Source organism: Rhodnius prolixus, unplaced genomic scaffold (assembly GCF_049639745.1).
Source record: "Rhodnius prolixus isolate KJV_2025 unplaced genomic scaffold, Rpr scaffold_10, whole genome shotgun sequence".
Lineage (NCBI taxonomy): Eukaryota > Metazoa > Arthropoda > Insecta > Hemiptera > Reduviidae > Rhodnius > Rhodnius prolixus.
Window position 1 is genome coordinate 28102703 of NW_027411615.1, and position 27694 is coordinate 28130396.

General features: G+C 35.0%; 1 protein-coding gene across 8 annotated transcripts in view; it reads left to right on the top strand.

The window, feature by feature from the left end:
• kek2 (leucine-rich repeat, immunoglobulin-like domain-containing kekkon 2 protein) overlaps positions 1-27694 on the top strand; it is a 562599-nt gene that overhangs the window by 322441 nt on the left and 212464 nt on the right. For all 8 annotated transcript variants that reach the window (XR_012460208.1, XM_074133670.1, XM_074133666.1 and 5 more), the window contains one exon: positions 6294-6339. The gene's annotated coding sequence lies outside the window, so the exon portion shown is untranslated. The remainder of the gene's footprint in view (positions 1-6293; positions 6340-27694) is intronic.

The window sequence follows — 27694 nt, forward strand, 5'->3', positions numbered from 1 at the left end:
CCCAAAAAATTGATTGAATTTGGAGCTAAGTGCGATTAATAATCTAGGTGGAAAAAATTTCCTAAATTTCTGACTTCCTATTTTTTCTGACATTTTGAAATAATACTTGACTGACAGATATTTTAGAGTGAAGGTAGGAACTATTCTTTCTCCATTCAGCCATGCTGACGCTGGAGTTCCGCAAGGCAGCATACTAGGCCCCATTCTGTACACAATCTACTCCTCAGACATACCTACTCATCCTCAAACTACTCTTCTCATCTATGCGGACGATACTGCCATCTTATCTACTGACAAAGATCCATAAATAGCTCATAGAAACCTTCAGTCTCACCTCACCTCCTTAGAAAAATGGTTCAAAAAATGGGCTATCAAACTGAACGAAACAAAATCTCAAAATATTACCTTCACTCTTCGACGCATCACTCTTCCTCCTGTCTTTTACAATCTTATTCCTTTACCAGTAGTCAACGTAGTCCGCTACCTTGGGCTTTACCTTGACAGAAGACTTACATGGAACCCTCATACCCGACTTAAGAGAGAACAGAACTCAACAGACGCTTCCGACAACTGAAAAGACTACTCGACAACAGATCAAAACTCACTCTGGACAATAAAAGACTTATATTAAAGCCAGTCTGGGCTTATGGCATCGAACTGTGGGTTTCAACCAAACGCTCAAATCTGCAAAGGATCCAGTCCTTGCAGTCTAAAATTCTTCGCTCTATAGAAAACGCTCCTTTCTACGTCACCAATCAAACCATTCTCACAGACTTGAACATTCCTTTCGTGCAACTGCAAGTTGCTGAAAACACGATACAGAAAATTCCATCTTAACATTCAATCACATCACAATCCACTGGTACCAACATCTACCATTCAAGAACATGTCCAGACAACACTTCTAGACGTCTTAAAAGACAGTGGCCTCGCGATCTCCTCTCTGATGAAGAGAGTCAGTAGAATTTAGAATGTTTTTGGAGTTTTACTCCTGGGTAACTTTTTTTTTTTAACTAATCAGCAATTTTTTTTGTACACTTTAGAACAAAATTCACAGTGTATAATACTTTTAATATCGATAGAACAGCTGGTTTTGAAAATTCTAAAACACTATGAGTATTTCAAGTTACAGCTTGTAACCTAAACGATTGTTTACTTATAATTTTAATTCTCTTAACTTTTGAAATCAATCACTGTTTTAATCTTCTTTTATATAAAATGGTTTTTACGTCTCGCACATCGGTGATTATTTTTGGAGACCAGTACCTTGCAGATTTCTATGGTGGATGTATGTAAGTGTTCTTTAACATCGAGAGTTCTGTTTATTTTCTATATTAGAGAAATTTTACGTTTGGATAGACCAAAGCCTCGGCGAGTGGGGGTCAAATATTACTAGCAGTGCCTAGGACAATGCCACCAGCATTACTTACACACTGTGGGTGAAATCAATATTTGGTGGCTGTGCTTTAGAGTAAACGAGTTTGGTGGGTACATGTGGAGTCCCAGTGGAGCTAGCTAGCTCCCTGTTCTAACCCAGAGAGTATTTGGATATGTTCCCACTCTCCTTGCCAATATTTTATGTTCTTTTAGGATTGAGAAAGGGGAGCAAGACCAAACACACATATATTATAGTACAAAGCTTCTCTAATGGGGAATAATGCTAGAGGACTATCTCGATTTTTTTTACTTTTAAAACAAGGTTAATACCCTTTGTTTAGTCGAACACACTCTGACAGTGAGGGCAAACATGTTTCTTACACTTCTAACACTCCTTAATGTAATTATCAATTTTATAGTCTCGTATTAATTAATAATTAATAACTAACCGTTTTTATTTTCACTTTCTGCCCTTACAGTAGCGAAAAGGGAATTACTAGAGAGTATTAGCAAAAGGAAGAATTGAATAGGAATTATTTGAAACAGACCAGCACATTTAAGGGATCGATTAGAAAGAGAATCAGTTGTGAAACTAAATTTCTAAAAATCGATGAGTGTTACATAAAATAATCTTTTTCTGCAACCATGTAGGGAAGTTCTCATTACTCAATTAAAATCAGCTGTGTAATGCCCAACTTCCCACACTAGTGGGGGAAATTCCCATTAGTGTCACTTTCCGCACAAGTGAGTGGAAAAACTTTATTGTGCTTCCTTGATATAAGAAGTTTTGTTATTAACATAAATATTTTCTGTAAAACTCTAATAAGCTTATTTAAATTTATTTTATTTAAATAATTAAAAAACGAATATTAAAAAATAAAATAAAAATTGAAAGGAATATAGAAATAATAATAATACTTTAATAAATGGACAGTGTTGTCTGTAACAGAGAGAACACTGTCCGGAGGCCGGCAGTGCACTGGAAAAAGCTCCGGGCGCTAATAACCTCAGCTGTTGATGCGCAAAAAAAAAAAAAAAAAAAAAAAAATTAATAAATAATTAGATATTTTTAATTATAACAGTGAAAAAGGTTATAGTGTTACCTTATAGAACTTTAAAATGGATTCTAGTGATGCCTGTTTAGAAAACACTCCTCCATCAATAAAAGAAACAGCAGAAAATGTAATAAGTAATGTAAATACGTAAGTAATGTAATTAATTGTAATATAACAATAAATGTTTGTAATAAATAAATTACTTTTTGTAGACTGTAAAAATGAAATTTTTAATTTTATTAGTTAATAAATGGTAGCAGAAAAAATATAATATTTAACTCTAGTGTAAAGTATTTTCCTCACACTCGGCAATTTGCACTTGCACTCGCATCGCTTCGCTCGCTCGTGCGTGCAAACCCTGCCTCGCGTGAGGAAAAGTACTACTTTCCACACTTGTTAAATAAATAACTATATGTTGACACTATTATTCTAAAAAGATAGTCGAGCAGTGTAGGCTAGACCCGCAACGCTAAGATGTATTGCTGGTTTAGTAGGTTCGATTTGCGTTTTAGACCTTTGGATTTCATTTAATGCGTAATAAGGCCATATTTATGGTAAAAGTAAGTTTGCTAGTCGCTTCCGTCCAACGATACGTAATATGATACTTTGAAGTCCGCCTGAAAGCATAGCCATTACCTTTACTTTACTGCTTTTACGAAAATTAAATGAATAACTTGCGAATAATAAAGTATAATTCTAAGAGGAGGAAAAAGTGTTTCAGATAAATATTTTAAAGTTCCATGTGCTAAATGTGTTCGCAGAATGTTTTATGAAAATATTTTCAGCTATTTTTTTTTAAGACAATCCCAAAAAAGTTTAAATTTTTTTTTTGAAGGAATCGAAAATTTGAAATTATTGCAATAACTGCTATAGGCAATAAATAAAATACATTTTTGAACTGACGTTAAAAAATAACTTTTAACATGAATTATGGAATCCACACACACAACTTGAAAGACCTGAACTAAAGAAAACGTTATTATCTACTGGCTAAACTACTCGACAGACGATCCAAATTGACATTTAACAACTAGGTACCAATCACGCTCCAGATTAAGTCTATAACAGAACCATTCACTCTAACCTAAAGGTACCTTCCAGTCAAGATCGAACCTCCGCCTAATACAAGAAGTGTTACTCACCTCTATCCGCACATCCTGGACCCTCTCATTGACCAGCTTTCCATTTTTGCCTCTGACAATTCTGAATCGTCGATTGAAACGGTATTAGCCCCGCAATTTACTCGACTCCAAACTCTACTGTCCATTCTTATTCTACGACATATCACTAATATTCCATGCTATATTTCCAAAAATAACCATTCAGTACGAACTAAAAGTACCTTATTATTCAAGCCCTAATCTTCACCCATTACAAGAAGTTCGAATTCTGGCCTTTCCGCAATCCCATCTCGCTCATTGTCCGGCTTTTATCTTTGACACTCTTCTGACCATCACAACCGTCGATTAAAACGGCGTCTGCCCCACTGATTTACGAGGGTCCTTTGAAAAGTCCGTGCAAAAATAAAAACTACTTAATTTTTTGAGGTAAACCTTTTTTCTTTTTCAACATAGTCTCCTTTTAGGCTTATACACTTCGTCCAACGCTGCTCTAGTTTGTTGATCCCTTCCGAATAATAGGATTTGTCCAAGTCTGAAAAATAGCCATTCGTTTCTGCAATCACCTCCTCGTTTGAATAAAAACTTTTTCCCGCCAGCCATTTCTTCATATTGGGGAACAAATAGTAGTCCGAGGGAGCCAAGTCTGGAGAATAGGGGGGATGTGAAACGAGTTGGAACCCTATTTCCAATAATTTTGCGACCACAACTGCTGAGGTTTGAGCTGGTGCGTTGTCGTGATGGAAAAGGACTTTTTTGTGGGCCAATCGTGGGCGTTTTTCTTGCAGCTCGGTTTTCAAACGGTCCAATAACGATGAATAATATGCACCTGTAATAGTTTTACCCTTTTCCAGATAGTCGATGAGGATTATTCCTTGCGAATCCCAAAAGACAGTCGCCATAATCTTTCCGGCCGAAGATTGTTCTTTGGTCTCAGGAGTGTAGTGATGTATCCATGTTTCATCCACAGTGACGTGCTGCTTAAAGTCCTGCGGATTCTTCTGGAACAGCTGCAAACCGTCCTTGCAACACTTCACAGGATTTCGTTTTTGGTCAAGCGTGAGCAATCGCGGCACCCATCTAGCGGATAGCTTTGTCATGTCCAAATGTTGATGCAAAATATTATGTACCCGTTCATTCGAGATGCCCACAGCACTAGCAATCTCACGCACCTTCACTCTTCTGTCATCCATCACCATATCATGGATTTTATCAATGATTTCTGGAGTAGTAACCTCAACAGGGCGTCCAGAACGTTCAGCGTCACTTGTGCCCATATGGCCACTCCGGAAATTTTGAAACCACTTATAAACTGTTCTAATCGAAGGTGCAGAGTCACCATAATGTTTATCAAGCTTCTCTTTAGTCTCCTGAGGCGTTTTGCCTTTCATAAAGTAGTGTTTAATCAACACCCGAAATTCTTTTTCGTCCATTTTGTGAAAATCACTCGACTTCCTCGATTCAAACGAATGCCAAACACAAAGAAATAGACCGATCTGGCTGAAACTTGGTGTGTGTTCTTCCAAGAGATCCTACTAACTAAACATAACCTCGATACGCGCCAGTGGTGCTATCTCTCTGACTTTGCACGGACTTTTCAAACGACCCTCGTACTTGGCGACTCATTGGAGAGGCACCGATGGGTGGTGGTAATTCCTCTCATGACACGTCTAAACACCTGCTTTGCAGGAGCAACTGCGCATTCGGTTGTACATTTCAATAAAGTTATTAAAAATCAAAAACAAACAATCAAAAAACATGCATTATACAAAATGAATAAATAAAGATAAAGGATGTGAATACTTCTGAAGTTTTAATTTTCACAAAACAAAATATGTAACATGTTTTACTACAATGATTTATATTAAAGCACAATATTAAAGATGTAATAAATGAAAGGATTTTATTATTTAATACAATTTTTATTTATAAAAAGTGGAATACAGAGGATGATAACAGAGTAATTCATTTTACTGAGAGCATGAAGGATGAACTGGATTCACTTTTATTCTTTTCCTCAAATAAATTTTTATTAGATAATAATAATAAAAAATATATTCTTTCATGATGGTATGCTGCAAAACATAATAAAATAGGCTGGAATTAATCTTTTAGATAGAAGACCATGTTCACTACTATTATAAATTGATTAAATTAACAATTATTAGCTATCTAATTATATATTGGGATTCATTTCTACAAAATGATTAAACTTTGTTATAGTTTTTCACATGTTCAATTCTTATAGAGATAAAATAAAGGAAGCTGATGTTCCATCTGTTTCTATCAAAGGAAGAAACAGCAAATGGTCTTGTTTGTACGCAAATCGCGAGGCACAAAAAACGGCCAATTATGTAAGACTTGCGAATTGTGAAATAATGTTTTTTGTATTCTTAAAACAAACAAGCATTGTTTACATTATTGTAACGTTCAATATCTCTGTACAGGTCTGTTTGGAAACAAAGAAAACTGTTATTTCAATAACAGTACCATTATTCTGGGTCTATTAAATCTGTTGTGAAAAACTACGAACAGCATCTCTCTCACTACAATCGTGTTGGATGGAAAATGGCGCTATTTCTTCTATCTTTGAAGGTTTTTTTTGTAAATTGAAGAAGGTGAAAAGCCAATAATGGAAGAAAAAGGATGTGAATAATTAAAAAGCATCTATTATACTTAGATAATTTAATAAGGGTACAAAAATTGATTTAGTTTTACTAAATTATTTATTTATCTATTCCAGGCGGCAGGTGAATCACTGCTGGGAAATCGAAGCCACTTTCAGTCAGGTTTGTTGCTTTTTTTATTGTTTTTTATAGTTTTTTTTAAACTTAAACAAATCATTCTCTTGAATTTTTTTTTTATTCATCCTTTTATTGAAATTTACACCTGTACCTACAGAGTACAATAGGTAAATGTGATAGGTATAAATCATTAGCGTGTCAGACGTGAATCCGGTGGTGGTCGCCATTAGTCACCCAGTTGGTCACGGGGCCAACGGCGCTTCAGCCGTCTTCGAGGATTGGAGGGTAGTGTAGTTTTATATCGAATTTTGGCAAGTTCGGAGATCGAGTGGAATTTGGAGATCTGTATGAATTGTGTGGTTGCTAACATAGAATGGAGCGTCTACTTTGCGGCGGAGTATTTTGGATTGGAGTGTTTGGAGTCTATTGATGTTGGATTTTTTAGCTGTTCCATAAGGTTCGAGTCCGTAAGTCCATTTTGGTGTGAGAAGAGCTGCATAGAGTCGTCGTTTGTTCTGTAGTGAGAGTTTTGAGCGTTTGTCAAGTAGTCTGGCTAGAAGTTTGTATCGTTTGTTTAGTTCGGTACGTTTAAGTCTCGTATGGGGGTTCCAGGTAAGTCTCTTGTCTAGGTACATTCCACGGCTGGTGGGATAGGTGTATGATGTAAGAAGACAGGTGGTGGAGTTTGTCGTTTGAGTCTTAAATACATAGTCTTCACGACTATGTATTTAGACTTAGTTGGGTTAATTTTTATACGCCAGTTTTCTAACCAAGATTCTATTGAGTGAAGGTGGGACTGTAGAGAGCGTACTGCGAGGATAGGGTCAGAGTGTGTGAAGAGAATGGCAGTGTCGTCAGCGAAGGTGTAAATAGAAACCCTATTCTTCAACAATATTATTCAATAGCCGGATTGATAGCAAAGCCGATCACTTTTTTCTCTGTTCACTAATTAGTTAACTTGAATTTGCAATTGTTCCCCTAAGAGGATGCAACGGAATCAATATCGTCTTCAAATCTAAGCTTGCTTAGACACTCCACGTTCATTTTAATTTCAAACTAACACTCAGCGTAATTTTAGTTAATTTATTAAATTTTTAATAAATTACAAAATGATAAGAACCATAACTTGTGTAGTTTATTTCTATTTTACATCAAGTTTGACGTAATTAGATTAAGAAAAGAGAATAAAAGAATTTTAGTCCAGTGATGAAAAAAAGAATGTTGAAGGTTATACTGCCAGTGAGCTCTTTAAATCATCTGACAAACCGTGCCGCCCTAGCAACCTCCCAGACAGCTTCTTTTGCTTTCTGTAGCTGTTCCGTTCTCAGACAGTCTACACACAAAGCCAGCTGCCAGCTTATTTGACTGACTTGATGTTTAAGTAAAAATAACAACGATATCTGCCACAATATTGTGAAAAAAGTTGTTACTTTTTGTTACGGCCAAAAAAACTGTTGGATGAATTAGGTTTAGAAGAGTTGTCAAGAAAAAAAGATAAGAAATAAAAACAAAACATAAATCCCAAAAAATACTGGATAAAACCTAGCAAACTTTTACTAACAAATGCAACTTAAACTTTAATTATAATTTAGTAGTTTAATTACATTAAATAATATTCAAATTGGCATTTAATAGGTTATTAACTGCAATGCGTGATTGCTTATATCTTACCGTTTTCTACAACTTCAAGCGACTAGCGGCAGATTCAATTCAGCATCCAAACATTATCCTGTGACTATCTAACGGGACCATTCAAAACTTTATACACACATCCTTATTATTTATATCTGAGACTTTTTCAAATACCCTTCAATCAGAATACTGATTACCAACAGGCCATTGCTTCCAAAATCTTCACCTTCTTCTAAATATCTTCATCTTTATTTAATTTAGGATGATACGTTGAACATTTGAAGCTATTGACGTCTTGAGAGTTTTTCTGTAAACTTCCTAAGATGCACTTAGGAAAAAGATAAATCTAAGGGCAAGCTGCTGGATTTGAGAACCGTGGTCTCTGTGTAGTAGTTAATATTCTTCTTTTACGGCAGTAAGACAGAATTTCCAATGAGACAATATTTGACTGAGTGCGCATGTGTGGAAAAATTAATCTTTTTTAACTTAAAATTTTTAGTAAAGAGATGGTTACTTTAATTTTATAAAAGCAGAAAGAAAAGCTGCTCTATTTTTATCAAGTATTTGTGTCTTACAAAATTACAAACAACAAAACGTTTTGTTAAACTAATTAGTTCAATAGTACTGGATTCCCATACGGTAATCCCGGTTTCGAATCCAGTTGCTAGCCATCAGGAGCTAATTAGTCCGTTGATTTGGACGAATCGTGCATATTGAACTACTACTACTATTTTTTGATGTTCAAGAAGTACGAGAATTTTTATTTCACTGATATGAATCACTTTAAAACTAAAAGATCGCTTTCCTTTGAGCAGCTTTTGTTGAAAAAGCTTATATTCGACTCGTAAGGCGATACCTAAAACTGTTTTTGAATGGTACCTGCCTCGCACCAAGTGACCAGAAATTACAGGCACATTACCCCCAAAACAAGCGGCAACGCATCATCTTAAGTCAAGTTAAACCTTTACCTAAGGCAAACCTTAAGTTATCCTTTACAAACAAAAAAGCAAAAACTAAATCATTTAAAAAATACTACAAAAAAAAATGTAGTTACCAAATTGAAATTTATTGGTAACTCATCTCTTGACACAAAACAACGAAACTCTGATTTTCCCTTAGAACATGGTACGTAGTTCTGCTGAACATACATGTAGCTCATGTTAGCCTTGCATGATTGATTAATGTTTCGCGGGATTAACTGTTCGACACGCTCAGATCAGTATGTGAAATTTAATGGTGGTTATGTATGGTGGTTACTATGGTGAGTAAATAATGTAATTGTGAATAAGTATGATGCAATTTTGTGTTGGTGCCATGTAATATACCATCCATGAACAGGGTATTTGTTTAAATTCTTGTTGTCAGATAATAATTGAATACAAATTATAATATTGAATCTGACGCCTCATCCTCAAATCTTACCTAAAAGATCGATATTTCAGAGTCAACTGTGGAGCAGCAGACTCTGATATCCGTCTAGCTCGAGCTGGTGTTCCTCAGGGCAGTGTCCTAGGTCCTATTCTTTACTCCTTGTATACAGCAGACATACCTCAACATCCAAATACTATCCTCTCCACCTTTGCTGACGATACTGCTATCTTATCTCCACATTCCGATCCCCTTATCGCTACACGAACTCTACAAACACACATCAACCACTTACAGGACTGGCTTTTCAAATGGAGAATCAAAACCAACGTTACGAAGTCTAAGTTTATAGTATTTACTCTCAGACGGAAAATCCTACCTCCTGTCATCTTGAACCAAACTCCTATACCAGCTGTGGACAAAGTACGTTACCTTGGACTGCACCTAGACAAACGGTTGACATGGAATCCCCATACTAGACTGAAAAGACAAGAAACTAACCAACGCTACAAACTTCTCGCCAGACTACTTGACAAACGTTCGAAACTTAACCTACATAACAAAAGACTCTTATATCTAATGTTACTGCGACCCATTTGGTCATACGGCATCGAAGTATGGGGATCGACTAAGCGTTCCAACTCACTACGCCTCCAGACATTACAGTCAAAAATACTTCGAAAACTTCTTAACGCTCCGTTCTATGTATCTAACCTCACTATCCATAATGACCTCAAAATTCCTTTCATTACAGATCTTGCTAACACTCGTTTCTTCAAATTTCATTCCTCTACAGCAGCTCATCCTAACCCTCTCATAGATCACCTATCTTCCTCCACATTACCAGGTAATCCTCTAAGGAGATTGAAGAGAAGATGGCCTCGTGATCTTCTCTTATCTTAAGCACGTTACTGGAGTGGCACCACTGGGTGCCTTCTCCAATCATGATTTCCCGTTATTTCTTTTCCCTTTCACCGTATTTGCTTGTTGCAACAACTGTTGCAGTGGTAAATTGCAATAAAAGATCTAAAAAAAAAAAAAAAAGAATCTGACGCAGCTAAGTGATGGGAGTTTGTAAACATTATTTTTGTTCTTATTTTTAATAGAGTATTTTAAATTTTTTAGAAGTGAAAATCGGAAAAACAAATTTGCAGTTAAGTTATTATTCATTGCACATGCATTAACGGCATTATATATTTTTCTTTTACTTCATTTTCGTTTGTTCGATAACTTTATCCAAGTTTAATGAGAGATAAGGAGTTAGCATTATTCACGTTTTTGCAATAAAACTCACACTATGTACATAAGTGATACTGGTATCAGGAACATTTTCAAGCTCAGGGGATGATTCAAATATATATTCGGTTATTTCATCTAAAAGATTGTCGAAAATAGCGATTTCATCTCCTAAAACGTTCGTTTTTGCAAAGAGCTGATTTCTGTTTTAAATCACTGACTAAAAAAACTTACTGTATATCATCTCAGACATCTTCCTTCTACGTCTACTATCAGAATTCAGCGTTCTTCCAACACCTAAGCACGGTTGACGGGTATAACTTACAACATTTCGAAGTTATTAGTTTTATTATTATTTATTGTTACTTGCTTATAATACAATAAATTGTAGCAAGGGGTTGACCCGTGTCTTTACTCGGATAAAATACAAAAGATAAAATACATGAAAAAAGAAAGAGAAAGAGAAAACAAAAATCAATTCAATTTACAAATAATAATAATAATAATAATAATAATAATAATAATAATAATAATAATAATAATAATAATAATAATAATAATATACAATAAAGAAAAAACTTATTAAATTAATGAGAACAAATTTCTAATTTTTATTGAGTTAATTATAAAAAAGTACATTTATATTTATATTTAACTTTGTTTACTGAGTCGAAACATAAGAGATTCTCCAACACAATTTTAGACTGAATACTGGAAGAAAAATTGTTGTTTTGCGTATGTAGATACTTGGCTCTTAAGACATCCAATATCGGGCAGATAATTAAGAAATGAATTAGATCATCTTGATTTTTTCCACATAACGGGCAGGGGGAACCAGTATTAAATTTATAAACCCTACCGAGGATATAGAGTTGAGGCTTCTTCTCAGACATTAATCTTAATTGACTGGCAACTCTGATCATATCGATGTGACATTTAAGGTGAATGTATTGTTCACCTAAACCAAAAACTGCTAATATTCCTAAGGAACGTGTTAAATCTGGCGTTTAACAGAGATTCGACATCCTTACTAATTAGATTATTGTTGAATCTTGCCATGATATCAGTCAGTTTACCATTCGGGTATGTACTGTTTTTCCTCCAGACATCATCGAAGCCAATAATCTGAAATTGCTTTCGCAAAAACAGCGGTCCAGTTAAAAGGGATACTAGGGCTATCAATGCTGTCAAGCAACGCGGCATAACAGATACTAGGCAATCTACTATTTTCGAGCATGGCTAAGATTTTCTGCCATAAAAAGACTGTACGTTTAAAATTTTTTGAAATTAAATGAGTATGGCCAACCTCCCAACCCTGACAAATGCATCTGGAGTATTCCTAGATAATTTTAACAAAATTTTGAAAAATTTTAAAGGTGTTCTCTCGGCAATATCGGCATATTTGAATCCCCATAGTTCAGACGAATATAGGAGAACACTAGATACTAGAGAGTTAAATAAATAATTTTTAACTTCCCAAGAGCCACCTTTCATTTTGGCTAGAATAGAGAGAACCGAAGAGACAGCCAACATTCTCTTCGTTTTAAAAAATTGAGCAGCTTGTAAGAATTTACCGGAAGTGGAGAATGTGGTTCCTAACTAAGTAAAGGTGTGAACTATTTCAATTTATTTATTGTTGCAGAAGAAATTTGGAGTACGAAGTTATTAGTTAAAACTCTTAGAATTTTTTTAAACAATCCTACGACAAAATTTTATTTCCAATTTTTTTTAAATAATTAATATATTATATTAAGACAAAAACTAAATGAACATTTAATTTACAACATTAGAGGGTGTTGAATGTCAACACGCATTACTCGTTTGGTGAGAATAGGGCAAAATTGTTTTTTTCTCGAATGTTTCACATGTTTGGAATTATTCAATAAGAATAAAGTGATGGTACAGGTTCCTAAAATAACCCGAAGATACTTGCCAAACTGGCTTCTAAGCTCTTACTACATGAACAACTCAAATCCCTTTGAAGGGTATAGGAATACAAGTGCTTTATGCAGGTTTGTACCATTGGAATCTCTCTCTGAAACGAGTGAATATTTCTGTACTACGAGATTCCAGCCTTTTGATAGACAGTCCCTTTGGAGTTTGTATTCTACACTCCTCCTCATCACTATATGAGTATTCCCTTCGTCTGTATATAGTATACATACAGCTGGATGGCTTTGACTTGATATACAGACGTACTCCATCTATTCCGACTGCAACACCCAAGGCGCGGCACGTGTTTGTATGCCAGGAGATAGCTGAGAGTGTGCACGATGAATGCGGTTCGTAGGAGAAATAAAATGTATTAAAAAAAAAAAAAAAAAGAAGAAGAAGCGAGAGGGAGCAGTAATCACTAGTCTACACTAGGGTTCGTTCCCCACAAACGGGTTCTTTCTAACCCAACATACCCACCAGGGTGTAGTACAACTGGCGGCATTCCTTTGTTGTCACTCGCATGCACATTACCCACTCGAACTGTGTGTGGGTTTCTGTGTGGTCCAATCCTCCCCTCGTCACCTACACACCACTACTTAGCCTAACATTAACACACAAATGCATATGAACAAGAGAACCACATACTCTGTTAAGATCGTGTTATTGGGCAATGTAGCGGGAGACTAACAACAATAAAGTAATAATTCATAGTTAAAAATAAATCAAATTATTTGCAGAAGGTTTTTATTTCTTTTATATTCGTATTACGAGTTAAGGAAATTATTGCCATCATTTTCGAGACCGGAAAATTCCTTTTTAGGTTCCCTGAGTCCAAAAAAAAAATGTAAAGAAAAGCTCACGGTTTACACGGTGTGTAAACAAAAATTCTAGAAATTAGAAATTACAAAAAAGCTAAAACTTTATATTTAGATGGGACCCCTCGAGAGAGGATCTTACTGCAACTTAAAGATCAAAATCTTTAAATGAAAAAACTGACATTTTACTTAAATGGATTAATTGGGCCGTTCACGAGCCGCGAAAATGGATTAACTTCACTTTTTTTGAAATATCTCAAATTAAATTGTCAAAGCACTTTGTTCACTCATAGTTTTTTATACGATTTATTTATTTAAATAGTATTTAGGATAAATTTCCACCATTAAATGACAAAAATTTGTTGGCCATTAAATAATTTTATTTCGGAAGCCATTTTGTATAACTCGTTGCTTTAATGTAAATCGTTACAATTATTCAACGCAAATCCTGTAGAGGGCGCTCAATGATAGCGGTAAATTTACTTGAATTTTTATTTATAAACGGAATTATAAAAAACAATGTACATTATTTCATCGCATTTCTCCATTTTTGTTTTGTTTTAGGGAGTTAATCGAGTTGTGCCCTGAATACTTTGCATTAATGATGGTCTATAAATTTATTTAATAATTGTAATAACATTTATTTTACGTCCATTCACGTATCTATTTCGTGTATTTCTCTTCTAATTGACTCTTAATTACATTTCTCTAGAGGTTCTAGTTTTGCTGCTGTGAAAAAATAAAAAAAAAAACTAATTATTTTGATGAACAGAAAAAAAATGATTTGTTTATATTTTACGGGCTTGTTTGCATTATAATTAGCTATATTACTGTTTATCGGAGTTATGCAAAATGTATGTTTAAGTGTCACATAAAGTATACAATCTTAGGTTGACACTGCTGTATTTATAAGGTGCTACCAGTAGCCGTGAGGGTTAGTGGCGAGGAGGATTGCATTTAGGTGAAGGATTTCAAACATATAATAAAATGATGTGTCCACGTTATGTAGTAGAAAGGAAACGAATGTTTGACGACATATACAGGTATTTAGATGCACCATTTCGCTACGAAGACCTAATATTCTCCACCAACATCTATCTGTAGCAGAGCTAGCAAAGAAATATGAATATACAGTAGACTCTCAGAAATCCGGACTTTTGTGGCGGACGGCCCGTCCGGATTTCGAAAAATTCCGGAGTTCCCGGAGGTTGGCATGACTGATGATTTCCGTCTTAATGGCGAACAATTATGACAATACTGTATGTGTTAACGTTTATTAACAGTAATATGTATACGTATTAACAGCTGCTGTTCTGTATTATATTGTAAAGTAGTACTGTAATTAATAAAACACCGGAATGAATAATACATAATACGAGTACATAGTTAAACACAGGAGTGAAAATAATTATTATTTACAAGTTATCTTTTAAAGAAGTCCTTAATGCTCGTCTGCTTCTCAGTTTTAGCTCTTAGTCTGGTCGCAATGTCCCTCAACTTCCTCAAACACATAATGTCGGCTGCGGATATTCCTTCTTGTTGAATAATGTACTCTAGCGCTCCGTCTAGCATTTTAAACCCTTCTGATTGTGGGATAAGATTTTTCCTGGTTATCGGTTAGTTCTTTTTCTTCCTAGGTTTCTTCATTTGCCATGCTTCATTTATTTGCAAGAAATTTTATTTTTTTAAATTCAAGATCATCGATCCGGACTACCAAGAATCCGGATTTCTGAGAGTCTACTGTATTTAAAAGTTATAGCCGATTAGAATGAATGGAAGAAAATGATTAGAGAAGGATTACGGTGATTTTAATTTCGGTTAAGCTATAAGGATGGCAGGAATATAGAATACTGATCCATCCATAAGTTGTAAGGTTTATGTAAATAGTTGTATATAGTAGAGGGATGAATGTGTGAAGTGAATGTATCTATAAGTAAGAATGGAGAGTGAGTGATATTCTAGTGATAAGCACCTAGACGATGCTGGCTGTATGGCGAAAGCCAATGCCACAAAAAAAGGCAAAAAAAAAAGTTTCCTATCGTCTCCATTCACCTAATTGGGTAGTTGGGTGTAAAGCTCAGCTGAAAAAAAAAATAAGGTATTACTTTACTATTACACTTGTAAAATGGTTCTTTGTCCTTTAATTTTTAATAAATAATTAACCATCAGCGTCTGACAACACTAATACTAAAATTCTACTCATAAAATTTTTGGTTGTAAATAAGTGATTATAAAACGTGAATGTTATTAATAAATATAAAAAACAAAGAAACAAAACAGTATGTACCAGAAAGTTATAGCAGGCCACAAAAATAATCAAGCAGTATCAGGTTTAATAACCACCCGGTAATAACGAAGTTCCATTAAGTCCCTACTTCAGATCTTATTTTAACCAACTTAACTACTCTTTCTAGCCCTGGAAGTATTAGACAGCGGCGGTAGAGGGACGATACTAAAGAAATAACCTTAAAATTCTCCTTTCCTCAATACTGTTATTATTTAAAACAGAAGGTTCTCCAACCGCCTACCTGGGATCTTTTCACCTCATCCTGTGTGCTCTTATCGTGAAACTTTAGCCAGCTACAGCCGGCTGGCCTCATTGAGTGGGTAACAAGTTTTAAGGTAATGAAGTTAGGGCGATATTTAAAAAAAAAAAAATTGCTACTTAAATGAAAGCGTTTCTTCAACACAATTAATGAGTTCAATTTTAATCTTCACTCTAGTGAAAAATCGTATTTAATTGATAACAGCGCAGACTCCTCCGTCTTTCATTAACAAAAGTTTGGTGTTTTTATTTTATAAGGATGTACAACAAGAAAGTTTTGTAATGCAAACATTAATTATAAAATTATAAAATATGAACATCTTTATAGTTTTTTATTTTCTTCTTTTAAAGAGGATTAATTTGGAGAATGGCGCGAGTTCTCCAAAAATAAATTGAAAACCAAGATGCTTAAAACACTTGTTTTAATATTTAAAGAACCTGAAAAATGTTTTATAATTTGTAATCATACAAGAAAGAAAAAAAAACAATTCAAAATTTACGACTTCTTTTATGATACAGATACGAGGAAATTTTCAAACTCAGAAGATGATTCAACTGATTATTTTGTTAATTAATCTAAAAGATTGTTACAAACAAGTGATTTCACCTCCTGCAACATTCGTTTGCTAACTATGCTTTACAATGTGGTAAAGAATTCAATGAAAGCTGAAAAATACGAAAAGAGAGATATAGAAGATTGAAATTTGAACGATTTACCAAGCCTCCAAAATTTAATCTTTTATATATCAATAAATATTATCTTTAAAACATTGCTAATTATACCAGTTATACAGCTAACTTATCTTTACAATTCATTAAAGAATTCATTAAAATCAGAACAATACGAAGAGAGATATAAAGGTTTGAAATTTGAACGAGTTACAAAACTTTCAAAATTTAACCTTCTATATCTCAATAACTATTATCACTAAAACATTGCAATTTATATCAGTTATAGAGCTTACTTTTCTCTACAATTTGGTAAAGAATTCATTTAAATCGAAACAATAGGAAGAGAGATATAGAGGTTTGAAATTTGAAGGATTTACAAACCCCCAAAATTTAACCTTCTCATTAACTGTTATCACTAAAACATTGCAATTTATGCCAGTTATAGAGCTTACTTACAATTCGGTAAAGACTTCATTAAATTCTGACCAATACAAAGAGAAATATAGAGGTTCGACTTTTGAACGAATTTAAAAACTTCCAAATCTCTGATTTATCACATTTTCAGCTACTCTTTTTCCCAAAATCTATTAGATGTGAGTATGAAAAACATTACAGTTATTAACTAGAATTTACCCTATATTATAACAAAAATTTGGGAAGTAGATCTTTTATTGAAAAAGAGAAAAAAAATGGTCAAATTTGGTCGTTTTTAACGTTACGCTTTTCCGAGCTCCTACCAGACAGTTTTAATGACGTTAATCAAACTTTCTAGTCTTGATTTGTCTGGAAGATTTATTGAAGATTGACGTGGTTTCAGATCTTAGTGCTTTCTACTTTGTTCGGATACATATTTTCTCTTTCTTTGTTACTACTACACACTGTATTGTCTATCCGTGTTACGGAGTTGATTACACTAACAGAATTTTTTGTTTTTAGTTCTTTATTTCTTTTAATTACTTCATTGTTAACATATGTGGGACCTCCTTTCTGGTGATAGAATCCTAATACTTCATTCGTTAGACTCGATGCTTTTTAACAAACGTTTGTTTTGAAATCCCTTTTCTTTTTCTTGTAAGCCACCTTAAATAATTTTGGCGCTACTTTGTTCCCTTTAATTTTTGTCTTTTGTCGTACTCCTTGCAACAGATGTTGAGCAAGCATTCTGAATAGTTCCGACAATACGGTGTTTTTATTTTTTTGAGCTTTTCTTTTAATGCGTTAAATACGCCGCTTAAAATAATATTGCAACTGAACACAATACTCAGCTCTATAAGATGTAACTGGGATAAAAAAAATAAAATAACTAAACCAACATTTTATTAACCAATAGCGAGCAGAATGGAAACTTGCGAGAAGTGTGTTAAATTTATGCGTATCACAATGTTATGGAAGGCAATTCCCTGGTTATATACTCACATAGATACAAGCAATGATGCTGTGCGTTCAATGATCGTTATGAATGCAAAAGAATCTTTCAACAGCCTGTTTTATTATCTCCAGAAACGTTAGAAACTTTTACAATGCTGACGGCTATTATCTATGCTGTCTTTTATATAAATATATCTCAGTAGTAACATGCTTAAAGCTTACCCAATAAATTATTGATTCAACATTCTAGGAATCTCCTCAGAGGACAATAAACCACCATTTGGTTCCATTTTGTTATTTTCATTTACTTTGATAATCAAAGTATTGATTATCTAAATTTTCGAAGTTGCAAGTTTTTGCCCAAAATATTTTTTTGGGGAAATTAGAGTTTGAAAAATTGATTTTTATAAAAACGTCTGCGTTTATCCATCGCTTTAAAAAGTATCTCAATCACACGATAAAGTGAGCAGAATGTTGAAATTTATATTTTGATCAAATTATCTACCTGTAACTGTTTATATAATGTATAAAACTATTTAATTTACAACTGCCTACTGGCAACAAAGTAAATATGATTGCTTACGAACAACCTAAAATAAATTGAAAGAACTAAATGAGGGCCATCCATCGATGGCTAACATAGGGTACAGTTGAAGCGAATTCGAAGGATACTCTTTTATATCATGCAATCAGGTGATCGCGAGGCTATAGACTCTTCTTCCTTCTTAGAGGTTTCTAGAGGAACACTAGTTTGTGATAGATTGTGTTTGGGCGCATTGGAGTGTTCAGAATGTTGGGAATGAAATTTAATATAAAGGGAATTTGGCTAGGTCAAGAAAAAAAGGGATTTTTTTTAGTTCAGTGTGGATGACCTAATGTAGAAAGGGTGCTTTAAGGATGGTGCGTAGGATTTTTGAATTGGACGGATTGGATGCTGTTAAGATTGGTGCGCCTAGCTTAGTTTGTAACTTAGAGATTAAAATTTTTACATCTAAAGAACCACTTTAGTGAAGAGGCTTTTTGATGATGTTTCTCACAAAAACGCTTAAACTTTAAACTTTTTTTACACCCATGCGTACTCATGTTGATCTACAAAATTCATTTTACTACTGACTGTAAGATTGATTTCGCAACATATGCAGCAAAGAAATTAAAAACTAATGCTGCAGAAAGAAAAGATAAGTTTTGTCTAGAACAGACGAACAAATTTTCTGTCTGTACAGATAATAGATAACAGTTTTATTAAATAAAGAAGAATAACAATTTAATAAAGTTTAGGTCAGTAAAATCCATTCGTCAGGAGTGTGGTAATCAAACTTTTCAAAGACTAGCCTTCAAACCCCCACGCTGTGATTCAAGAAATTCTTGAACTTTTAGCTTTCCATGTTTTATAATAAATCAGCAGAAGTATACTGAATTGTAGGTGGTTATTTTGATTAGCTTGTGGGGACCTTGGGCTTCCCAAGCATCTTTGGGTTCTCGGATCGGTCTTAGGTTTGTGCGATCTAAGAATCACAGTTGTCCAAATAAATTTAGCAACTGTCCTGAGTGGGAAAAACCTAAGTTCCTCCGTTAATAAATTTAGAAATGCAGCAATCACATGAGCAAAGAAATGTTCCAAATAAAATGCAATTTGGTGCTGTAGATGATCAAATTGGATTGAATATCTTTCTAAGGTGTTGTCAGCTAAGGCAAGAAAGAGTAAAATGTAAAAAAGTAATAAGTTATCTGAAAAGAGAAGAAAAAAAAAAATCTTAAACTAAACACTACCAAATGTATAAAGGTGACATTCACATTACGAAGTCAGACATGCCCTCCACTAACTATTAACAATACTGACCTACCGATTTACACACAGGTTCGTTATCTAGGGCTCTACCTAGACAGCCATCTAACCTGGAACCCTCACACAAGGCTTAAAAGACAAGAACTGAACAGAAATTGCGGACTACTAAGGAGACTCCTTGGACCGAAATCCTCCATGAACGTACAAAACATATGGAGCAGAATTGTGGGGCTCCGCCAAACCATCCAACATCCAACCTATCCAATCTTTCCAGTCTAAAGTCCTCCGCCGAATCGTTAACGCACCATTCTATGTCTCCAACCGCACCCTCCATCATGATCTCAATATTCCCTACGTAAATGAGTTAATCCACACCCGATTCCTAAATTTCCACAGCAAACTCTCTGATCACCCAAATCCTCTGGCTCAATCACTATCCACATCGTCCCATCCTGACAATCCTCCACGTCGTCTAAAACGGCGTTGGCCACGTGACCTCATTGCCTCCTAAACCCCCAATAAGTTCCTAGAGAGTTCCAGCGCTGGTTGGTTTCTCTCATCCTGTCATCCTGGTTGTGGTACTGAGCCAGCTCAGTGGCACAATCGAATGTTACTAGTATTTTTGCACTTTTGCTAAATGTATATTTTTGTACAGTTGCAAATAATAATAATAATAAAAAAAAAATAAAATAAAAAAAAAATAAAAAAGGCATTCCTAAATTAATTAGGTATAACACGAAGTTATTAAAAAATGAAATAGCAATATCACGTTAACGCTGACCCTAAACTTGAAAATGTGTAGGCAGTGAACACATTACTCTTCTTTGATTTTTATTTTTTTGCAAAAGAGGAAATTAAGGAGAGAACCTTCTCCAGTAATAGGGGAAGCAGGGTTACTGGGACGGTAAATGGATTGTACAAGCAATCTCTTACTTCAAAGATTTTAGTCGGGTTTGTAGAGAGGATTCAAGCCTGAAGGGCATACCAATTTCCGTGCGGATTAGCGCTCCATCGATCTACTATATATATATATATATTTTTAACGCCCATTCAGCTGTTACACATCAAGAAATGCTTGAGGGGAAAAAAGTCATTTCTATTTTACAACGCGTTTTTTTTTTAAAGAAAATCGTAAACACATCGCTAAACAGGAGCGAACCGTGTCTTTAGGCTACCTTAGACACATGCGCAGTTCTTCACCTACATTAGATTAACTGTTAAAAGAGTCTGTGGTAACCAAGAACCTTCTACGCCTCCTCCGGAAGTGTACAGAAATATTATGCAGTTAGTTTTGAATCGGAAAATTTTAAGTTTTCTGCGATTCATCTACAAAAAATTCTCATTTCGTTACTACAAGTACAAGGCCTATTGTAAATATATATAACATAAGTGAGTGTGTTAATTATCGTGTTCCCCGTAGGGAGAAGTGGATTAGCCACTTCTTCAGGGTACTTGGCGTCCCTGCGGTTATCCTAGCCTAACAACATGAACATAAGTAACATTACACTGAAACACTCCAATAATTTTACACAGTACACATAGGGCATAAGGGTGCTAAACCCCCACTGCTAATTCTTGCTTCTATCCCTCCTTTGATCCTGTCTAATCCCTCTCCTGCCCCCTAGATCTCTACCCAAGCTGAGATTGGGACTCGCGTCGAGGCTGAATGCGTACAGGATAGTAAAATATATGTGCGGTATCGACCACCATGGGGCACCAGGCGAAACCCCATCGTAATGTAGCCTTCCTGTGGTAGTGGGGGTCTGCCACAGGTTACGCTTGATTCCCCATTTCATGTGGGACTAAAATGAATAAAAAAAAAATAGAAAATAAAAATTAAAAATCACCAGCTAGTGGTGTTCCTCAGGTTTGTGAGAAAGGTACGCCGGATGGCTTTGAATTTAAGGGTGGTATTGTACCAGAACTTAAGGCAGATGTGGTGAGATCACAGGAGAGTGTTCCTGACGTTGACACCCCTACCCAGAAGCGGAGGATCTTGCTAGGGTCTTCCATAAACAATTTTCTCGATTGCGTTGCAGTCGCAATGAAACCTTTGGAAGTTTGAAGCCAAAGGAGATAGTAGCGTAAAATGAGCTAGTAGGGCAAGTCCTCAACCTCTTTAGGAGAGGAGTTTTCGTCAACTAGAATAAGGGGATAGAAAAAAAATCATTTTTTTCCAGCAATTATGACAGAAAACTTGAAAAAAGATATTTTTATACGTTCGCTATTTAGAGATTTCTCTTAGGGAATTTTGCACTGAAGCACACCGTCTATCAGCTTGCTCAACTGAAATAACCGCCCTACACTGCTGGTGTAACGAGAAAAAGATTTATTTTATTTTTTATTTTTTAAACAATCAAATATCTAGAGTAAAAATAAAGAAAAGGAAAGGATTCTAGGTGAATGAGAAGCTAGAAATAAGCAGAACGGTAGAACGGCTGAAAGAAAATTGAAAGTATAAGAGTTCTTATAGAAGAGGAGATTGTAATGTAGACCAGGATCCTCTTACAGGATAGAGTGGTTTTTATGGTCCAGTTTACAAAAGCACGCCCAATAAAGCAAGATGCAATTACCGTACTTACTCTCGTCCTGCGCTTTCACCAGGATGGAGTGCATCTATTTTAGCTTTAGCTCCTTCACTCTCACTTTCATTCCTTCCTTCACTCACACACTCTCTCTCTAATATATATATGTATATGTAGTAAAGGTATATAAAAGCTCAGGATCATGTTTCTATTTTATTTTATTTTTAGAAAGTTAAGGTTATTGAATCACATTAATCATTTATAAACTTTTAAAATTCAAGATAATATTACCTGTTTTATGTTACCCATTTAGCATAATTACTTCCTTTATTACCGTTTTTAAGGAGTTTGAGATACATTAAATTAGATTATTATTTGGAGAAACGGGATGATGCCCAAAAATAGAGTTGCTGGCTAAAAAACTTTTTCTTTTTTTTCCACTTTATTTTTATATTTACAACTGCAACAATTGTTGCACCAAGTAAATCTGATCTTATTGGTTCAGTTCTCTTGAAAAGTCATGGTTGGAGCAATCACCCACTGGCGAAACTCCTTCACAATGATTTAATCATAACAGATCTCTAGGCCATTTTCGCTTCAGTCGACGAGGAGGATTGTCTGGAAGGTTTAGAGAGGAGAGTTGTTGGACAAGAGGATTAGGATGGAGAGCTAGGAGGCTGTGAAATTTACGGTAGCGAGACTTTATTAGGTCAGTGACGAAAGGGATTTGAAGGTCGGTGTGTATTGTAAGGTTAGAAATGTAGTATGGAGCATTCAGGATTTTCCGTAGGATTTTTGACTGTAGTGTCTGCAGGCGTTTGGAGTTAGAGGGTTTGGTTGAGCCCCACACTTCAGCTCCGTATGTCCATATGGGTCTTAACAGTGTTTTGTAAATTGTCAGTTTGTGGTTCAAGTCGAGTTTGGATCTGCGGTCAAGTAGTCTAGTAAGTAGCTTGTAGCGTCTGTTCACGTCTTGTCGTTTCAGTCGAGTATGTGGGTTCCAGGTGAGTCTCTTGTCAATGTACAGTCCTAAGTATCGTACTACGTCAGCTGGAGGAACCGTTACACCGTTCAGTAGAACTGGTGGACTTGCAGATTTTCGTAATGTAAAAGTAATGTGCACTGATTTTTGTTCATTAATTTTTATTTTCCATTTTCGGAACCAGGTTTCAAAAAGATTTAAATGGATTTGACTGTTCTGACTGGCTTGTATCGGATCGGAGTGGGAAGAAAGTATGGCAGTATCGTCAGCGAATGTTGAAATTATTGTATTTTGAGATAGGGGTAAGTCAGCAGTGTATATTAGAAAAAGAAAAGGGCCTAGAACGCTTCCTTGAGGGACTCCAGCTTTTATGGGTATAAAGGATGAGAGAGCCTGCCCTTGACGAACGCGGCAGTAGCGGGCTAAAAAACAGAATTAAGTTTTTACATTGGCTGTGTAGCTTTAAAACTCAAATACAATTTTGTTAACGTACCATTTATTAAACAGAAAACTCATTATCTTTTCTCTAAATATTTCTCTTAATTGTGGAGATAGTTGCAGTCTACAAATTGTACCAAAATACATAGTTTTTCATACCATAGAAATCGATAGATTAGATTCAAAGTTTAGGTAAAATGAAAGAATACTAAATTTTAACTTACTCGTACTTCCTTTAGTATTGCTTCCATAATGTTCATATTTCTCTCAATTATGGAGTTAGTTGTTCTCTAGTAAATTGTATTATGTTTTTCAATTCATTACTTCTGACACTCTTTCCTTTTAATTGCTGTTAGTAACAGTCAATAGAAGGTTTAATGATAATCTATCAATTATAAAGTAAAAAGGGTTGTAAAAATGATTTCTAGCTTCTTTAATAATTTTTATTAATATCAATGTAATATTTGACGTAGGGAATAGGCCATCTTTATTTCACGCTATTAACAATTATGTATTCAATCATTAACAACATTCTGTATGTAAAAAATACACCTTTTTTTCCAATGCAAGAATTATTTAAAATTAATAATTGCCATATTTCTTAGTTATAAAATAATAAATAAACAAGTAAATGAAAAAATATACTTTAATTTGGCACAATATTAGTGCCGTAAAAAAAAGAAAATAATTTTCCAAGCAGATTAAGGGCTTTTCTCTGCCTTCTTGACCCGCAGTTTTTTTTGTTGGAATTTATTTATAAAAACGACAAAATACCTTCCGTTTTAGTGCTTCCCATTTCTAATTAATGAGACGAGCATTACACTTTAATTCCATTGTTTAAATATTTTACACAAGTTTTAATTGAATTTAATTATTTATATAAGATAGTTATAAGGAAGTATTTTAACTTCTATTAATATTTTTTAATTACTTACCTCAAACTGTAATTACAATATTTTTTGACGATTCCATATGAACTAACTAGATACACCGACCACATTACATTAACTAGTTACAGAGACATCTTTTGATACCTTTCAGTAAAAGCTGTTCTATCTCGGATTAGGTCTAGACAATCGCCTCACTTAGAACCCAACACTTATGATGTCTATTTATCTTTTGTGATTAAACTGATTCTTTGAGCTGAGCCTAATTACGTTTTGATGGGCTTTTTTTGAGGGCCTTTGAAGTTCACTTATTTTATCACTATGTTGTCTGGTTTAATATGGTATTTAGTAGGCGGCTGTTGGTTTCTGCAGCCAGAAGGTCTTGGGATAATAAAATCCAGTCTAATTTACAGTGAACAGTTTATTAATGATATCTTTTAGAGTTTTTCCATGTTTTTCTTAACAATTTTAGAGCCTCTTTGGATGAGTTTAACGATAACCTATTCAAAGGAGAGACTATTACTACAATATGGCACTTTTAAAATACTAAAGAAGAAAGAAGTAAAATATGGAAATCTAGAGCAAAGAGGTGATTTAATTGAATTTTACTTACAAAGCAGCTGAACTTATTGAGCGTCATCAAGAGAAGAGCGTGTAAAGACTGGCCCTTTAGCTTTGGATACATCCTCCCTTTTATAGATTTTTTGCTAGCGATACGAGCAAGTGATCGCCAAGTTCATTATATTGTCCCTTTTTGACGTCATTACTATCTTTAATAAATTAAGTGTGACTTAAAAATTGTATTTTTCCTGTATTTCTATAGCATTTCTTAAATTTACTATTTCCGCATTTATTCATTTATTATACCTGCTCATTTCCTTAAATTTTTAGCTAATTAATTGACAGTGTGCTTGGTCGTAACACCATCCTCTGACATAGAACGACTATCGGGACAAGACGCAAGCATAATTTAAAACGTTTTAAAAGGAAGAAAAATTATTACCAATTATCTTCTGTTCAGTTAGGACATTTTTAATGTTAAATATGCAAAAAAAATCTTACAATTTTCAATTAGCGTAAGCCCTGAAGATGACCTAGTCCTTAGGGCGAAATATTAGCAAAAAATAATTTTAACAATTATGGCTGAAATTGGCAATAACTTGTCCTTTTTTTGGATTAACGATTCAGTAACCAAAACCGATAAGCTGTACCCTACATTAAAAAACGTTAACAAGAAACGCTTAGACTCCAATAATATTTCCCATTTAGATACCTGGCATATCCTCAGCACCACTAACACTAGCTTCACATTTGCGGACGATTTGGTCATCATTACCAACATATACTAACAACATTGCATCAAGCATTTACAGATCTTTGTTTTTTTTTTGTATACATTTCAGACAAAAAGCTGCTATCCCTTGCAATCGCTTACTCATCATGTTTTTAGGATTTTAGGCGAATTGTGGAACTAATAAGACATGAAATAAAAATCCAAGATTGGTGATCAAACCTATTATTTTAGGAAATAATTTTAGCTTTACGGTCCAAGAGCTAACCGCTAAATAGGGGCCTTCCACTTCTGTTAATACTAGGTAGCTCTGATGTCAGATTGCTATCAGCGATCTTTTTTTGGGAAAGATCATAGAGTGGTGATAGCAATATGAAGGAAAGGAGCTAATTGCATGCTAGTCTACTAATTAGTTGAATAATGTAAAACGCTGTATGCACATTCTGTCGCTAGTTGTTGACAGTATAACTTTAATCACTACTCTTGTTTGAATAATTGTACATTACGAGTACTATTAGTATCTGCAAGTGGCAGATAAATTATATATTTTTGTGTATGAACCCACAGAAATGCCAGCATGCCACGTTTACTCTCCGGTAGGGCTCCTATCCAACTGTCCCTTTTCAACAGCAATCCTCTTCCTTGTACAGATCTGGTGCGCTACCTTGGGCTCTACATAGATAAAAGACTCACATGGAACCCACACACTAGACTTAAAAGACAAGCAATGACAAAAAGTGCGAAACTCAGTGTTGTCCATAGGAATGTTATTCCCATGGGAAACGTCCCATGGGATGGGACAGCACACATTTGTATTTCCCATGGTAGTCGATACTTGATATTGTAAAATAAATTTAGGCTGAAATTTGCAGTTGCGTAAGTGCAACAAAACAGAATTCATTCATCATCTATGTAACTGCATGGTGCTGTGAGAAGGATTTCTGAATTATTAGAAACGGTCGATGAGCAGGAAATTGATAGTGTGCTGAATGAGCAGAGTGACTCAGAAATAGAATGAAAGTGTCAGAATGATACTAAATTGTCATACTTAGATTATACTTTTGAGTGTTAAAGTTAATAAATTTTGTCGTTTTGCATGTCTCTTTGTACATGTAGTCCTATTTAGTAAACATTAAACGTAAACTTTCATAAATTTAATAATTTTATTTGAACTGTATTCCATATTAATATTATAATGGGAATCCCATGGGATGGGATGGGACAGGCATAAATTGCCATGGGATGGGACCGAAAAATATGTCCAATGGACAAGCCTGGCGAAACTGCTTTACAGACTTTTTGGACGACGCTCTAAATAGCCCATTGAACTCTAACGTTTAATGTACAGTCCTATCCTCAAACCTATGTGGACTTACGGACTAGAGCTGTGGGGTTCAGCCAAACCAACAATCATACGGACGGTACAAAACATTTCAATCAAAACTCCTCCGACAAATAGCTGACGCTCCTTTCTACGGTGACTAACCTCACTCTTCACAACGACCTCAACATTCCCTTCATAGACTAACACGCCAAGACTAAATACCAAAAATTCCACACTACTCTCTCTACTTGCTCAAATCCTCTTGTACTGTCTCTCGCTTCCTCTGACATCCCTAATACTCCTCGCCGACTGAATCGCCAGTGGCCCCGCGACTTCCTTACAGTCTGAAGAACTAAATCTCTCCTCTCTCCCACTCATATTCTCTTCCTCACATTCCCCTCTCTCCTGTAGAGAGTGCTACTACTGGGTAGCTTCTCTCCTCCTGCTCTTCCCGCACCAGTTCATCTCATTCACCTCCTCCAATTCTCCTCCTCACATTCCCCTCTCTTCTAAAGAGAGTGCTACTTCTCCTGTAGCTTCTCTCCTCCTGCTCTCCTCCAGCACCAGTTCATCTCATTCACCTCCTCCAATTCTCC